The sequence below is a fragment of the Accipiter gentilis genome, chromosome 8, assembly GCF_929443795.1.
Source record: "Accipiter gentilis chromosome 8, bAccGen1.1, whole genome shotgun sequence".
In the NCBI taxonomy this organism is placed as follows: domain Eukaryota; kingdom Metazoa; phylum Chordata; class Aves; order Accipitriformes; family Accipitridae; genus Astur; species Astur gentilis.
Genome location: NC_064887.1, coordinates 25,028,232 through 25,045,771, shown reverse-complemented (window position 1 = coordinate 25,045,771; position 17,540 = coordinate 25,028,232). Strand labels below are relative to the sequence as shown.

The 17,540-nt window shown below is 42.2% G+C and overlaps 4 long non-coding RNA genes across 4 annotated transcripts in view; 3 read left to right on the top strand and 1 right to left on the bottom strand.

Moving 5' to 3' along the window:
* The first annotated feature begins 2,831 nt into the window (after nt 1–2,831).
* On the top strand, nt 2,832–4,996 carry LOC126041643 (uncharacterized). Its single transcript, XR_007506930.1, has 2 exons — nt 2,832–3,744; nt 4,496–4,996. It is a non-coding gene; the product is annotated as an uncharacterized LOC126041643 (long non-coding RNA).
* Nucleotides 4,997–6,884: 1,888 nt separating this feature from the next.
* On the top strand, nt 6,885–8,751 carry LOC126041642 (uncharacterized). The gene is made up of 3 exons (XR_007506929.1): nt 6,885–7,158; nt 8,336–8,540; nt 8,721–8,751. It is a non-coding gene; the product is annotated as an uncharacterized LOC126041642 (long non-coding RNA).
* Nucleotides 8,752–13,047: 4,296 nt separating this feature from the next.
* Nucleotides 13,048–16,999, top strand: LOC126041638 (uncharacterized). Its single transcript, XR_007506925.1, has 3 exons — nt 13,048–14,849; nt 16,117–16,256; nt 16,807–16,999. It is a non-coding gene; the product is annotated as an uncharacterized LOC126041638 (long non-coding RNA).
* Nucleotides 15,219–17,540, bottom strand: part of LOC126041644 (uncharacterized) — a 30,059-nt gene continuing 27,737 nt past the window's right edge. The window contains exon 3 of the long non-coding RNA XR_007506931.1: nt 15,219–15,267. This is a non-coding gene — a long non-coding RNA (uncharacterized LOC126041644). The remainder of the gene's footprint in view (nt 15,268–17,540) is intronic.

The window sequence follows — 17,540 nt, the reverse complement described above, 5'->3', positions numbered from 1 at the left end:
AAGTAGAATATTACTGAATAATCTCCAATCTTGAATGAGGAAAATGAGATACAAGATGCCTACTGTTTCACTGACATCCATGGAAAGAGACATGAAAACATCCAAAGCTCTCTGTGGAAGAAAGTTAAGGGGACCACATGCCAACCCACAGCTGCAGTGAGAAGGGTGGCCCTGGCAGCCAGTGGGACAACAGGGATCCCGTGCACAGTCCAGTCTTCTTGTGTGGCCACAGGGGAGAGGCTGTGCCTGGTGCATGAAGGAGAAGCAAAGCATGTTTGGCAAATTCTCAATGCAATGCTTTCCTCTTACTTCTGCACAGGAGGTGATACTGACTTAAAAGAAAACAAAAGTTTTGTGTAAAATGGGTAAAATACAACTCCATGTTTCTTAATTTCTGTAGTAATTTCATGATTATGTTTCTAAAAGAAAGAACACATTTTTATTTTCATAATTAACAGGAAATACATGTTATACATTAAATGTGACACAAGAGAAATGAATTATGCAGTAAACTCTGTGTGTGCTGATCAGCACAAAGCCCAAGGCACATTCAGCAGAGTTTCTATGAAGATCTGTAATGAGTTTCAAGTACATAATTTCCTGATGGAGGGTAAGAAAACATCCATCAATGCTAATTTTCCCACAGTTTTTAGCTTTTTATGGATACTTTACAGCTTACAAAAAAGATGAATTTCTAAAGTGCAGCTTGAGGAAACTCTCTTAGTAATTAGAGAGTATTCCTAGCCAAAACTAATGAGGTCTGAACCTTAAACATGGGGATGGTTCAAAGTTGACAGCCCCAGCTTCTAATTTCTTCCAAAAGGTTAAATTGATTCCCCAAATCTCTACATGAATATTTTGTTTTCTAGTTGAACTGTAAACCAGAGTTGTCATTGTGCCCTCAAAAAAGTAGAATTTATGTGTTAGGCTCATTCCTGATTCTGTAGTAGTGTTGCACAGGATTGAGGATTAAACGGTCTGAAAAAGCAAACTTGAATGAGACTGGGGCATCTCTATGCCAAGATTGAGGGCTTTGTGAAGTAATGCTGACATTATAGTGGAGCACATGATCATATGCACTGGTTTATTCTTCTTTTAAGCTTCTGTCAAGCTGTTGCAACAAAGACATCCTGACATTTTAGGAGTGAGAAAGTGGATTTTAGATACTGGCAAGAAGGCAGTAGCAACTTCTCTAGTTAGGCAGTTGTCCATTTTATATTGAGATCTATTTGCTAGGTTCCAGACTTCAAAGAATCCAAACCTAATATCTATGAATATTTTTCCAGCTATCGTATGTTGCTTATTTAGTGAGGAGACATTAAATATATTCCTTGTTTATATAACAATATAATATTAAATGTGTAGTATAAATATAAACATCAATATATTAAATATAAAAATTATACCTGATGTAACAAGGTACTTAACCATTTAAGATTCTAGTGACTTTAGAGAATTTAGAGATGGTCAGGCTAAGAGTTGTGATGAGCTTTCAAAGAGAAATGCTGAACTGGTATGTAGGGAGGGTAAAACTGTTTAGTAAAACTTGCCCTTACGGGAAGCATCAGGTTGTTATTTGACTGTATGTGTCTCCTGCTTACATGCCTCAGTTATGTTAAACAAAAGCTTGCTCAAAAGAGATCGCTAGTCTTATTGAGTCATAATTTAAGATTTATTTTTTTTAAGATAGAGTCCAAAATTAATGTTCAAGTTTCTTAACACAGATTTGTTTCCAGCATCTCTCACTTGAACTAGAAGGCTTTTCTATATCCACAGAGCAGATTTGATTTGATGAATCACAGAATCAAAAGCTATGACCTGCTGAACAGCCTGAAGGCTGGAGACTGAACAGCAACAAAAAAATAACTTCAGATATATGTGAATAAATTAAGGATTTGCTTATAGAATTTAGAGCCGCTTGAATTCTGCAAGACAATACTTACTGTTCAGTTGTGCTTCAGTTCCAAAGCAGAGCTTGCTTCGATCATGTCTGTGTTTCTGTTAGTATTTACAGACATTCATGGGAACAGGGTTTTGTTCAAAAAAGTGCTTTAAGGAAAGGCTGTGCCTTGTATGAGTCCAGGCATGACCAACAATACTGCAGAGACACCATAAATAGTTCTCTTTGAAACATTTCAGCTATTCAGTCAAGACACAGAAACAATTCCGTGGGACTGGATGACCAAGTTATGAAAAGTAAATAATTATTCTGGATTACTATGGATTTCTACAAAGAGATTATGTCCTGAAATTTTTTCAGCCCATTGACCCAGTGATCACTGTGGATATTCAGAGAAAGCAGGATAGAATCTCTCCTGCTTTGATATTAGGAAAAAAGGTTAATTTATTCTTGATTAAGGTAGGCAAAAATAAGTTGTTGAGCTCTGGTACTAACACAAAAGTATTTTGTGACACAATAGGGAATAGGAATATAATACTAAATATTATTCACTTATCTTTGATGCAAACAAAACTTTTGTAGTCTGATACTACACTCATTTCCCTGTTCAGTAGTTAGTATGTCAAGTGTTCATACTGGATCTTAAAATGTGCTAGAAAGCTCATGAGTATATCAACATTTGCAGCATAAAACTGTCTTCTCTTTGATCATTCAAGCTTTCCATCACACTAGGTGGTCCTAACTAATAAGGAACTGTGATCCTCTTCACTACTTGATTCCAGTAGCCGTGCAACAGACCGTATACAATTAGTGCTTGCCATTATTGTTTTAGTCAAATACCAACACTTATCTACAGAATTATGATCCTGTCAGTGAATCAGTTCCTTTTAATTACATATTTATAAATCATTTCACTATATGTATGGGAACCAAAATTTCTTTTTTTAAAGCATGTAAACATTCTACATCTTTTTCTTTTCATTTTTTTTTCTCTCAAGGCAAAAACCTGTGCAAGTGTTTTAATATATGTATTATATGTTACTGAGCAGGACCGCTGCTCTGAATTTCTATACAAATATGTACTATGAAAAATAGAAATCTTTGATTTTCTCCAGATTTCTGTATTAAGTTCTTTATATAAGAATCTTGTTTACAAGTCTGACAGACCCATGCAATGGCCATACAGTCAGCATTCAATTCTATATTTCTGCTTCAGCAGCCCTTGTCTGCCTTGTTAAGGATGCTGGGCACTAACAGCCCTACTCATTTTGTTGTAGTAAGAACTCTGAAAAACACACATGCAGAAAAGGAATTGGCATCCTCAGAATTAAATACCTGCTTCTGGTAACACTCTTTTCCCAGGCAGCTATTCTGTAATGAGTTTAATTGATCTTTGAACAAAAGTGATTGCACACAGGACACCAGTCAAGGTGTTCCGTCTTAGTTAAGGGGAAGTTGTGGCTATAGGATAACAGTCGCATTGAGCAGATACCCAGGTGTGGAACAGGAAGGTATGTATGTTTTGTTTAGATACTAGGGTTTAATGATAAATGAAGAAGGGCTGATGATAAAATTCATTAGTGTGATGACAGTTCCTTCTGAAAGGAGTTTCAAGCAACTTCAACCAGGCAGGTCCTCCACAGATGTCTTTCCTGTATTTAAAAAAAATCTGCTCAATTTGAGATTATTGAGAATGAAGAAGCTGCCAAGGGGAAACTGAGTGACCTACAGGTACATACCTGATCTCTGTAGAAACCTTAGGCCCCCTTTTGCTTTGATTATAGGTTGATTTGATTTGCTGACCTCATAATCTTGGAAAATGTATGTGATGAGATCATGGTGAGGTATGTAAATTCAAGAAAGCCCTTTTGATGCATGAATAATTCCTATTTTAGAGGTTTATGATAGTAACCCCCCTCTCCTCAAATCTTGTGTAGGCAGCAATTTATGTCATGGTCTCCCGAGTACATACATGATTTGCAACTTGGAGGTACAGGATGGTCATTGGTTCATGCTGCAGTGTCTACAGCACCTAAGGTTGATCCTAACCTTACTCCCAGCCCAGCTATTCGATTGGGATACTTGATTAGGCTGGATTATCTGACAGTAGGTCTTTCCGGCGCTCTGAATGTCTCATGCAGAGTGCCAGCAATCTGAAGCACTGAGCACTAACTTTCAGTGCTAGTCAGCTGAAAAAAAAAGAAAACTGAAGAATTTAACCTTTATAGTTTCATTGCCATACAGTCCCTTAATTCTACATACTCCTTAGACTTTTGGTTAAAAACCCCTGGTAGTTATATGCTAGTGGAACATACAGATTTGAGACTTTGATTTTCTTCCATTTTAAAATATAGGTGTAGATTTTAAATAATTGTGAAAGAAATAAAAGAGGGGAGATGTCTGCCCTAAGAGAGGAATGACACAATTGATTTGCTCTGAACTGCCTGGGATCATTTAAAACCAGTGAATTAAAAATCAGATAGTTGGTCAGGGCTATAATTTACACTACAGAGGTGATAAAGCCTTTTGTGTTTGTATTTACAAAGAAAGCATTAAACTACAGTGATTTTTGATATTTTTTTTTCTTCCCACCAGGGAGAAATGTGAAACTCAATTTTACCCCCGATTGGTAAGGTGCTAATTTGTCTGACAAGTTGTTGGAATCTCAGCATGTTTGAGGTATCCTTGATGTATCAACACCTTCATGCTGAATGAAGGATGCCTTTAATGTGTAAATGTTTAGTACATCTCCTATATCTCATTAGCCAAGAACAATACAAACCACACACAGGCAAGAAGGGTCAGAAGCAAGTTCCAGTCAAAGAGAAAAATCTCTCATGTTCTAATTAAATGAGCAAACATTTGGAATACATCTCATTTGCAAATAGTTTATCAAAAAATACCCTTGAAATTCACAGCCTAACTTGTGTCCTAAAGGCCCGATGAGTCTAATATCAAATGGTGCATCCTGAATCAGAGTGCCATGTTGTAACACTGATGTCTTAAAATTCTTACTACATTGAAATATCATAAAATGTTCAGAATTGTAGAGAAAGGCAGTTGTTAATAAAACCACAAAAGTATAATTTTCCACACTATTTCTGTTGTTAATCTAAACCTTGGTAAGTTATATGTAACTTCAGAAATTTAGTTTCATTGACTCTTTTGTGAAAATGAAAACATTTCTAGAGAAAATGAAACCATTTTCTAGGGAAATACCATCTCCGTTTGAACGAAAGGTAGAATGTGCATTTCACTCTGTAAGTATAGCAAGATCAAAAACAAGCCAAGCCAGTGAAAAACACTTTAAAGTGTTTAAAGTTAAAGATACTTTAAAGAAAAGCTGGTAGAAATGTATGCAACTGTATTGAGCTGTGGCTCGTCTGGAGAGCAGAGGGCTGCTGGTGAGGAGGAGAGAGCTCTTTGCTAGATATCTTCTAACGGGACTTTTCTGTTTGTGAGATGAGAAAAATGATGACTCTGATTGAGGAACTGGAGGATGTGGTCACACACTCTCAACTGGTTATCACTGCCATTTTCCTAGTTTTGGCTGGGATTATGCTAATTCCCTTTGAAAAAGTTTTCCAGGCTGGGACGAGCATCAGGTTCAAGTACAACAGGACTCAAAATTAGAATTTTTGCTAATTTGCATTGCTGGTTGTTACTTTTACTCTCCTCCAGCCTGTAGCACTTCAGACATTTGATGCCGCAGTTTTGATAAATACAATATAATAACAGGAACAAAGGGCAAACAAAACCTGCAATTTAAACTTAGCAAAAAAAAAAAAAAAAAAAAAAAGCTAGATTTTGGTACCATGCTTTATTTAGAAAGAACAGGAGGCACAGCTGAGTAGCACAGGTTGCGGAGCAAGGTCAAAGCCTCAGTGGATCTCAGGTCCCTGCTGTGGAGAGGGACAGAGAGACACTGGTCTCCTGCAATTCGTGGTCTCGAGAGGGTACAACATTTGCCACGTTTCTGAGTTACTGCACAAGGGTGGATGTGGATGTGTTTATATAGTGTAAATTCATTGCAGTGCGTGAGTATGTTTGGGAAACAACTGGTCTTATTTGTCTTGCATGGATTGCATTAAATATATTTATGAAAGGAGACTTAGAAAACCAAAATGTAAACAAAGATCTTCTCGAAGTTGTCTTAAATATTCCCAGTTTGAAGAATAAAAAAAAATAAAAATCCCCTTTTGACAATCTTGGTTACCAGTATCTCAAGGGAGGAAACATATTTTCAATACTGTGATTGAGTGTTGGAAAAAAGAGTCTTGTTTGTAGTGCTGGTGAGATGCATAAAAATTATCTGCATCTATTTGCTTGTTATGCAACTTTTGAAGCCTAGTATTTAAATAAATCCCCATGACGAGTTTCTGAAATTTTGCAAAACCCTTCTTCCAGCCAAATGTGTTATTCTTCCATCTTTGTTTTAAACGTTTGGAACAGCTCCCTCTGTCCCGCACCAGAGCCAGAGGGAAGTGGTGGGCACTTAGGGGTGTTTAGGTCTGGGAGATTCCGACAGGTCTGCCAGAGGTGGCCTCACTCTGCCTCCAGGGCGCTCACGCTCTCTGCTCTAGCTGTTCACATTTCCCTTCCCATCCCCACTGCCCTTCTGCGGCCAAATGGCCCTGAGAAGCTGCTCAGCAACCCCCAGCCCTCACCTGGGCACTGTCATCTGCTGTCGCTGTTTTCCCTTCCTGGAGCAGCCTGCACAGGGCTGGTGGGCTTGTTACCAACCCTGTTACTCATTCCACCCTGGCTTTGGTACTAGGTGGTGCCTCTTGCTCTATCTAGACCAAAGCATAAGGTGGGCTTGGGCCCATGGGGAGAAACATGGAGCTTCTGCTCCATTTGGAACCCCTGGAGGAGGACACCTGTCTCACCCAACCCTTGCTGTGGTCCTTGCCACCACCCCCTTCTCTGCAGGCCACGTGGGCACACAGATGTGCTGCAAACTTCTGGCTGGCTGTGTTCCGATGCTGCGTAGAATTGATTAGAGAACCACTTTGCATTCCTATTTATCCGCATTACATGAAATCAGCCTAATGCTGTTGGTCAGTTCAGTTGCAATAGTGCCCTCATCTGTGTATGACTTCATTCCTTCTTTCTGCTTTTCTTTTCCAGAAGTTGATCCCTTTGAACTGCTGAAACCTGATGACTTGCAATCCATAGTCTGTAAAACAAGAAGGTTAGCAGTGCGAAGATTCAGATTTTCTGCCTCTAAGCGCAGACTGCTGTGCTGGGCCACTGAGGTGAGTCTGACCTAAGCTGATTGCCTGATAGAAGAACAGAGTGGGAGGAAAGGGATTAAAAATACCTGGAGACATGTTGAGCTGTTGATACAGTATCTGTCCACTTCCCATAGATAGCTGGGGGGGGAATATGGCTGCGTAAATTTACAATAGATGTGATTGGCAAACGTCATTTTCTTGTTAAATAGTAAATCATTGATGGACCCTGTGACTGGAATTCTAAACCCCATATGCTACACTGCAACCTTGCAAAGTGATCAAGAACATTTACAAGCCCAGTCATAAGATCAGCTCTTCCAAGGAAGGTGAAACAGGAGGCTCAATTGCACCCAAGTTTATGTTGCACTCACAAAAGAAAATATCAGACAGTAAGGATCAGACCATCAATCAGTAAAATGATGCAAAATCATTTGATGCAAATCAGTGAAATGATGCAAAGGGAGAGATTTTCCTCAGGTTTTGACAAACTAAGTATGGGCCTATGTATGATCCCGAGCAGTGCTGAGGTATTCAGAAATGATACAGACAGTTATGTCCACATAAACATACATCTGGTATTCTTCACCTAAATGAGAGAGAATATATCTGCGACACGCAAAAAATAAACAAACAAACAAAAAGATTAATTTGCCTAATATGTGAGCAGGGCTGGGATAACAACACCACACTGATGGAATAGCAGTGAGTGCCTGGGGTCAGCAGGTGAGTGGCAGAGCTGTGTGGGGATGGTTATATGGGGCCAGCTTACAGCACTGCCTCAGCCCGTGGGTTAGAAGGCAGGGTGAGCTATAGTCATAGTCAAGAACTGGCACAGACCACTTAGCCCTTAGAAAAAAGAAAAGAAAGAAAGTGCTTTCTGACTAAAAGTTTGAAGCTTCTTTTGTGGTTTGAGGCTATCATCTCATGAACAGTTCGCCCAAGAAACTATTGCTACAGTGACTAGAGGAGTATTGTGGCAAGTCTTCCAATTTCACAAGATAAACCCCGAGTGAAATGGCCACAGCAGCTGGGTGACCTGTTCCTGTGCCTGGCTGGCTGATGAAAACTCTCTGGATTAGTTAGCTGTGTAAATACTCATGACCATGAAGTTGCTGTAGGCTTTACAGTTGGTCTCAAAGTCATATTCCTACTACTAAGACAATTTACAAAGTACTGTTAAATATTTCCCTTATATTAGGGCCTGGAGCTCAAATCAGAAAAGCTGCAAGAATTAGCCAGTCCTAACAGGGTTCAATTTCTGCCTGAAATTAAATTAGCTGGCATCAATTTGAAGAAAACCTACTATAATGAGGTTTTCCTGTTGAGAGTGACCAAAACCGATCATAGGAAGAAGCACAACAAATAAGCAAAGGAAAAAAGAAAGGTCTAGGAAGATAGAGCAGGTAAGTGAAAATATTTTTCATGGACATTTTGACTTTCTTGCTATATTTATTTACTTTATGGCACACAGTTTCACGTCATACAGTTTCATGTCACAGTAGCAATAATCTTAACAGGAACAAAATTCTCTCTCTGGCCTAATACAATAGGGACAAGTATTTACATATTTAACTTCAATTTAGGTGCCTGTACTGAAATCAGTGGGAGTTAGAGGAGCTTAAGCATACTTAAAGATCTTGTGATTGTTCTCTTCAAACACAATTTTTCAATTCCACAGGTAAAGTTCTGGTTTTATTAGGGTAATTATCACAGAGCATTTGTCTACTCCTAATTGATAGAAGTAAATATTAATTTCAGATCTGAATCCAACCCTCAGATGCCTACACATTTATCACTGCAGATATTGAAAAGATTTGCAGGGGTGCATGTGCAGAATTGTGAAATCAGACCTGGATCCTTGGAATTGCTCATTGGCCATAAGCGTATGCAAAGCAGAGCACTGCTGTTTTCCTTTGGCTCATTTTTAGTTTTGGGATTCCAGTAGGCGATGCTAAATGCAAATCCCTCAATGCTGATCCCTCCTACATTCCCATTTGCAGCTGCACATTCTAAATGCTGTGAAAGTAGATCACAGCACAGGTATATGATAGATGAGCCACAATAACTGTTCAGGTTTGTAATGGGTAGCATAGACACTTCATGAAAAAGATGTATTTTGAAATCAAAATATAAAGATGAAGGAAAAGATAAATCAGGGCCTTTCTTTCTGTGAAGCATTTTGCCCCAAATACCCAAATGTCGATGCTTAAACAAAGCCACAGAATTTATTGTCCGTATCTCTCATTAAGGGTGCTTGCCTGCATAGTGTTGGGATTAGATGTAGTGAAGACAAAAGTCACACTTGTCCCAGATCCATATTCCACCCCTGTGCTTCTGGGAAAGTCTGGCAAAGCCTCTCCTTGTTTCTGGGCACGTCACATTGAAGCATTGACGGGGCAAGTTCAGGTAGGCAAGCTTTTGCAACGCTGAAAATGCTGCCAATGAGAGCTGGATGGGCTTTCTAGCCACTCCAGCTGTTTCCCCTGTCAGGTTCCCGGCAGCCTCTTGGGGGGGCATTGGGATGTCCGTGTGGCACCGGGCCCATCATACTGCCAGGACTCTGAGCAACGCAACAGAAGCCATGGGTCTGCTCCCGGGTATGTCTCCTCGGCTCCTTGCTCTTCCCACATAATAGACACTGGAATATAAAATTGCTCTTCCACATCTGGGCTCCTTTTCCTTTCCTGTCAAATATGGGCATGCATATATTTAACATAGACATTCACAAACTGTCATTCTTAGTACTGTTACTCTCTTTTCCTAGGTTAAGAAAAGCTATTCATGGTTAACTAAGGCTTCAGCTGCTTTAGAGCACTGCAGTTCATTGACTCAACAACACAGTCAAGAATATACCCCCTGGCCAGTACTTTTTTTCCCCACGAAAGTTCCCACAGGGTGCAGAGGGTCATTTTCAAGGCTTGTATCTAAGGCATTTGAAGGTCAAGCCTAAGTGGTCTGTGGAACTGCTTCATACTCTGACAAAACTGGTATCTCCTGATAAGGAAACAATATGCTGGATGTGGAGGTAGGAGATTTCTGAGTGAGTGGCCTATTTCTCTAGGGTTTGCCTTTGGGAGCAAGCAGGGTGACCTTTGCAGTCCTGGATAGCGGGACTTGGACACAACCTTTTTACCAAAGAAACCACAATCAACCAAAAAAAAAACAACCAACCCCAAACTTCGTCTCAACTTGAAATAAGGCATCCTGGCAACTCAGGCAGAGCCAAACTCATGTTGAATAGATCTTAATGATTTTAATTCAGTTTGAACTGAAACTTCATGTGTGTTGACAGTACTGAAAGTACAGGATTTTGTTTCAGTTTTTGTAAGAGAAAACCTGAACAGAACTTAGGAGCTAAACCAGAACTTGACAACTGGGCACTGATGCAAGATTCATACTAGGTGTTAGCTTTTCCTTAGGCACCTAAATGAAATAATGGACAGCTAAAAGCTTCCACCACCCAGAGCTCCTCATGGCTCTTGCAGACAGGCTTTCAAATCTCTAAAATTTCAGAACATTTTAAAAAATGTTGCCAATGACCTTTGAAGCCCAAATGGGAGCTGGGCAACACTAAGCCTGTGAGCAGCGTACCTGTGAGAACCCTGTTCTGTGCGGGTGGCCCCTGGCACAGAGGAACCACTCTGGTTTCTCAGGGGCAGCATTTGGTTGTTTAATTCATTTCTCACAGGGGCCTTTCCCTCTTTTCCAGTCTACTTCAAAATGACAGACAGAATCAAAATCCCATTTGAGTAAAAGAAAGTGAAAAAGGGAGATGAACTCCTAGCAAACAAACAAAACCAGTGTGAAATTTTTACTTCAAAAGCACAGCAGTATTTTACCAGCAAGAACTGAATTCGTTAATGCTGCCTTATTTGTGCTGCTACCGTTAAGAGTTTTGCAGTGTTACTGTTCAAAAACATTTTAAAGAGCCAGCTGTTTTACTGCTTTGAAATAGGTCTACCCAGCAGTGAATCTCTGCATTCGTTTTCAAAACAATCAGTTCTTCCATGTGGAAGCTATGCAAGTTTATAACAGTCCATCAGTCTTCAAAGACAAGTAAAAAATAACAGGCTTCCTTATTCTAGAGAACTTTCCTTTTCTCTTCACCGTCTCCTTCCACATTTCCTTTTCTTACTTGTTCTCCAGCAGCAGCTACTATGGTCATGTGCTGGGGCAACATGCACGTGCAGGCCCTTGTGCACACACATGAAGAGGCTCCAAAAATGAAGACCAGTACCTTACAACTCCCCTATATATAACTCTTGAATAATATTTTGTTTCTCCTTATCTTGCTCTCTTTTCTTTTTCCCTTTCCTTTATATCTGTCCACCTTCTCTGCTAGCATTTTATAGCACTGTTAATTGCCCTGATACCGTGAATCCAGGGTTAACTGCAATCCCAAACTGCTTTCATTTCCAGTGTGTCTTGACACTGAGCACTGGCACCGCTTTTTTTGTGGTGCTGGAGCCAAAAGCAGAAGCCCATGACCTTCCTGAAGTTACTCTTCAGTCATTCTGGCCCAATTGGATCCAAAATTAGGCTGTTATAGTTTCTTCTATGCATGGCGACTCAGGCCTAATCCAGGAAACATTAAGAACGTGTCAGATGTGAGAGATTGAGTAAAAAGCATGCTTTTGTTCTGAAATGTGGGAGTCTGACCAGAGCAGACTGCTGCAGAAACACAAATTCAGATGAACTCAACCACCTCAGCATCTCTGAGAGGCTTTTAAGTCAGTTTTTGTGACTTTGGCACACAAGTATGACACAGCCATTTAGGTTAGTAGCATGAACAGACAGGAAGCAAGAAGTATTAATGCAATGTCGGCAGCGTAGTTAATATGACGTCCTTGATAAAGCATTGTGTACGCTAACAAACTGACAAGCAGGCCAATCTCATTAGAAGATTCCTGTCCTAAACATTTCTGTAGCTTTCACGCGTGCTGTTTTACAGTTGTGGCCTTTATGCTGAAGGAAGCTGCAAAAATGCTGAAGAAACATTTTCTTGGGAGCGAAATCAAGAATAGAGGTAAAATAAATGTGGAAAACCTAAAGGTGGATGGAGATGTCATCACAGCCCGATGTGGTGGATTTCACAGGCTCCCACCTCTGGATACGGCGGTATGAGAGACTTTCTGGTAAGCAGCCGTGCGCACGGGTGGCGAAGGCTCTGGGGAAAAGATTTCGGGATTTTTCGGGACGACTGCGTGATAGCAGGTAATATTTTCAAGTGAAGACAGTAAACAAAAGGTGAACTCTGAGGGAACGGTTTTCCTTAGCTGGCAGACCAAAGTTATCCAAGGCACAGGACGTATTACTGTTCAGAGCCCCTGAAGGTCGAGCAGTAGGGCTTCGCAGCAGTGGAGAAAGGGGGGAGTTAACCGGGTTTTTTACCCCCCCCTCGGTCTGGTAAAAGCAAGCTACCCTTTCTTCTCACTCAGGGCAGGCGGCTGCAGCACCTGAGGCGCGTCCCCACGGCGGGAGGCGGCCGCCGGCGGGGGGGCGGCGGGGAACGCGCCTGCCATGACAGCGCCTCGCCCGCCACCTAGCGGGGGGAGCGGGGAGCGGGGAGCCGGCGGCGGGCAGCGAGCGAGGGGGCTGCTGCGGCGGGGGGCGGGCAGCGGGCGGGCGGCGGCGAGCGAGGGGGCTGCTGCGGCGGCGGCGGGCGGGCGGCGGGCGGGCGGCGGCGAGCGAGGGGGCTGCTGCGGCGGCGGCGGGCGGGCGGCGGGCGGGCGGCGGCGAGCGAGGGGGCTGCTGCGGCGGCGGGCGGGCGGCGGCGGGGCCGTGCGGCCGCGTTCCCGTGCCCCGGCCGCCGGGCTGGGGCCGGCACCCGAGAGCGCGGCCACGCACCGTGGGCGCTGCGCTCGTTTGTACGTGGATGAGGGAAGAGAGTCTAGAATGCGGCGTGAGTAATGCCGGGTGGCTTTTGGAAGTGACGTTTCACTGGACAAACCCACTGCTACGTCTCGTCTTCTTTCTGTCCTACCGACTAGTTTTCCCTTTAATAGCTCCGTTTGGTTGTGAAACTCCATTTGCTTTCCACCAAGTCCTCTCTTGGGAGCATCTTGATTAACTGCCTAACTAGGGAAACAGAATCGGGTCCTAAGTTACGAAAAACCCAACCCCAAAGTGTTGCTCATTGTCATCTTAACTGTATTTCCTGTAGTCACATCGGTTATGTTATGAAGCGGCCATGATACCCGGACACAATATAACAAGACAAAATTAAAGCATTATTTTTTGATCTCTTTTATTGCTCGTCTTGTGCCAACTTGACGAAGATACCGAAAGTGGGAGGAAGGCAGTATGCATTTCTAAAGATAGGCTTATAACTTCAAAATGATAGTCTCCGAAAATACAGACCTGATCTATGGAAAAACAAGTACAATAACAAACTCTACTGCATCTCAGTTGTTAAACTGCTGCTGTCAGTCAAGGTAGTTTCCGCCAGCTAACAATAAAAATGTTTTGACGTGCCATCTTGTACACGCTTCAATGAAAGTTACCTAACAGGAATTTTCAACCATGGGAATATTTCTTTTTCTGCTCCCTTAGAATCATGAAAATTTTGATGTTATACAAGTCCCGGTGTAAAGGGCACCCTGTCAATGACAGCAGTCACCAGAGCAACTCTGTAAATCGCAGTGTACAGAACAGTCATGTACAATACAACTGTTATATTTCATAATAAAAACCAGCTTATCACCAAGGACAGATGGCTTCAGTTTCTTACAGAAAATACTGTCAGACCAGACAGTGCTTGTGATTTGAAATTTAGGGTCTCCCAGTTACCTTTGGCTCGTTAAGCTCCATTCAGGTTCCAGCCTGAGCAGAAGAGGTGAAAGTTTGGGTAATTACAGAACTAATGGGTGTCCAGCTTGTGCTTAGCCCCACAGACATTAACAGCATCCGGCACAAGCAGAGTCTGACACTGCGATTGCATCCACAGCTCCTCCGTTCCCAGCTCCAGAAGGCAACTGAGACCACAGCAGCCTTCCTGGTTGCTCCAGCCACGTTTGCAAAGCAGCTGGACTGTGCACAGGAGCTCTGCTGACCCAGGCTCTCCACCACGCTCCTGCTTTCACAAGTCATGCAGGGATGTGGTTTCATCTCTGAGTGGAAGAGATCTGTAAATGATTTGAAGGTTCAGAGTTCAGGGGTGGTTTGGAAAAACACCCATTGGGCTGCGATGTCTGTGGAGAAACCGTCTGGTTAGTTAGGGCGTCTCTGGGTATTTCTGGCATTTCACCTCCTGACTGAAGTCAGGAAAACTCAAAGAAACTATAAAATTAAAGATACTTCCAAGCTTGGAAACCAGTTTCCTAATGTTTAGTCAAAGGCAGAAGTCAGTTCTTGTTTTACCCACCAGTCCCTCTTTGGACTAGAAAATAGTGCAGTTTCCTTTAAAATATCAGATAAGCAGCATAAATAGCTGCCCAAGAATCAGAGATATGACTAATTCCTATTCATTAGACATGTGCAACATAACTACTTGTTTCACTACTCATTAATTACACTGAGATGCCTCCAGCTCTGTCACTTGCGTCCAGGTTTGCTTCCACAACGTCTCCTTTGAATAAATCTGTGTCGTCATTCTGCAGACTTGTACCAATGAGAGGAAACAGGAAAGGCTGTGTGCCATAGGCATGCCTCTCTGCCTCTGCAGCTCTGGTTCCTAGGGCTTGAAGGAGAGAAGATGGGCTCCAGGGGGTAAGGTACAGCTGCTAATTTTGTTACTGGCATAACATCTTTTGCCTGAGGTACAATTTCCAGGTGGCTTTCCTAAACCATCAGATTGCAAATACTTCTGGGGAGTTTTGTAATTCACCTCAGCAGTATATGTAAACACTACCTAATGGACATTTTTAATGCTGTCTTCCTACTTCCAGGATTTTCACTGGGTCACTGTGTTGGTTTTAGAACTTTCCCTGGGGCTGCATACACTGTTGCCAGGCAGGCAAGGGCAGGGGAAACTGTGCCATTTCAGTTCAAGTTGATTACAGCTTTTTGACTGAAACATGCTTTTTTTTTTAAAAAAAAAAAAAAAAAAAAAGAAAACACCGTGTCACAAAAACTTAAACTTACCTTGTAAATGAATTGATTTTGAGGGGAAAGTTTCCCAAACAGGGTGGACTTTCCGTATATAGGAAAAAAAAAAATAATTCTTCAGTGATTAGGGCCCTTGTGTGTGGGAGCCCTGTAGTCAGCAAAGCGCAGTGAGTTGTGAAATAATAGCCACTGAGCCTGAGAGGGAATCAAGCAGGGCAAGGATTTGAACCTGCTTTGCAGACTAGTTTCCCAATCATTGGTGCATGGTCTTAGTATAACCTGCTAGTGCCAATCTATTTTATAGAGCCAATTAAAAATTCAGTAAGTCAGGGAGAAAACGCCTGTAAACCAGCAGTTATAGCAGCTGGGTGAGATAGGGACCAGTCACGCTTAAACCCTCGATTCAAGCTTCTCAGGGGAAAGACTTGTGCACAGTTATCTCCCATGCAATGAACCTAGGGGTGATGTTGTTCTCTGTTCAGCATGACATGGAGGCAAATTCAAATGCCTCAACTCTTTTTTGTGATGCAGACTTCCTTGTTTCCACCTACCCCAATGTAATGGAGACAAATAGAATTAAAAATAAGGACATCTATTTATAGTCTCATTTTCCCCTCCTTACATCTCTCCCGCTTTTAAATGCTCCACTGTGCATTCCACGATTGCCCTGAAAGGACTGATTTTGCTTAACTTCAAAACTAAAGATGGTGGGAACTGAGAATGCCCCCAAAGTAATTGTATTAACAGAAAGTGGTGATGTAAGGTCAAGGGGAAGTGCAGGACCTGAGTGCCCAAGATATCATCAGCTACGTCATGAAAACAGATGTGCTCTGTTACTCCTTTCTGTGTATGGGGAATAGTCTCAAGATCAGGGTCTGCTCTGAACAGCTCAACAAAGATTTTTGTCTCATTCTTCTACTTTCTACATTGCAGAAGGGATCCTAGTGCTTTTTTTCCTGCCTGGTTTTCTGGTCACTGTGAAATTTTTTCAGAAGTTATTCTACAGAAATTCTGCCTGGTTTAAAAAAAAAAAAAAAAAAGGCATCCTCATCCTAACCTGCTGGAGGCACCAGGTGAGCCTGTGGAGAGTGACTTAACATGCCACACCAGCCCTGTGGCATGTAGCTTTGGCTTAGGGCAGACAGCAGTGGTGGGCTCCGCTCTGTGCTGCGGTGACCCTTGACAGCAGCTCTCACACAGGAGGGAGTAGTGCTGAGAGGAGCAGCTCGGTATTGCCGGCTACCCGTCATCAGCAGTTCCTAACGGTCAGTGCGACATGTTCAGTGTCAGCTTTTTAGGTGATGGGCTGAGCTAAATGGTGGCAGTTTTCCTCTAACCTCAGGAGCACAAGGGGCAGGTGCACGTCCTGGGCTCCTACGTGCAGTAGTTCATCTGCATGACTCTGTGGGTAGCTCAACGAGCACCACAGGGGAAGGAAGCTAATATCAGGTTTTAGCAATAATTTTAAGTTACGCTGTTTTAGGCTTGTGCCAGAGCTTAGTATTACTCTAATGAACACTGTGGAGGATGTATACACACATAAACTTGATTTACTAGGAAATCAAAAGATAATGCACATTTACAGCCAATAATCAAAAATGTAACTGATTTATCTGTTGACAGAGAACCACTGTACAGGAATAGAGCTTCAGAAGAGTCCTACAGGTCAGCCAGTCCTGCCTACAGCAACCCAGCTCAAGCCCTCTTTTGACTATAGTGTTATGCCCTGCCTAACTTGCTGTGGCCTTAGGGAGACTGTGCACATTGCCTCACAGCCACACTTCTGTGTTGACTTGAAGCAGCGGGACCGTGTGCTGTTGTGCTGGGCTTTGTTCCACAGAGGTAAGCTCTCTATTTAAACCATATGTTGAATTATAACCGTGTAAGTAGGAGGAAAACTAAAACATATTTCACTGGGTTCTAAAAAAGCTCTGAATGGATGTCATTTTTATCAAGGTTTTATGTGCCCTATCCAAAAACCAAACAGTTGTGCTGCACCATCAGATTTAAAGTGAGCAGTTGTATTACATGTCTAGAGGTGACATCAATGGCAGTGTGCACAGTTTGTAGCCCCTGTCTCACGATTCAAGGCTGATGCTCAGAGATGAGTTTCTGGGTGGTGGAGAAGGATTGCTAGGATTAGAGATGGACATCTGATTTTCAGAGGTTTGATGGGCTATTTCTAGTGAGTTTTAAAGCTGCTGAGGATGAACTCCTGTGATTCAGGTAGCAGCAACACAAAGTGCTCCTATGTTTTTTTTGATGCACCCAAAGTTAATGTGAATTTTGCAAGCTGCTTTTGCTGGTGGGATCAGGGCTGACATTCTCCCAAAATGCCTGTTTGCAGCTGTAGCTCT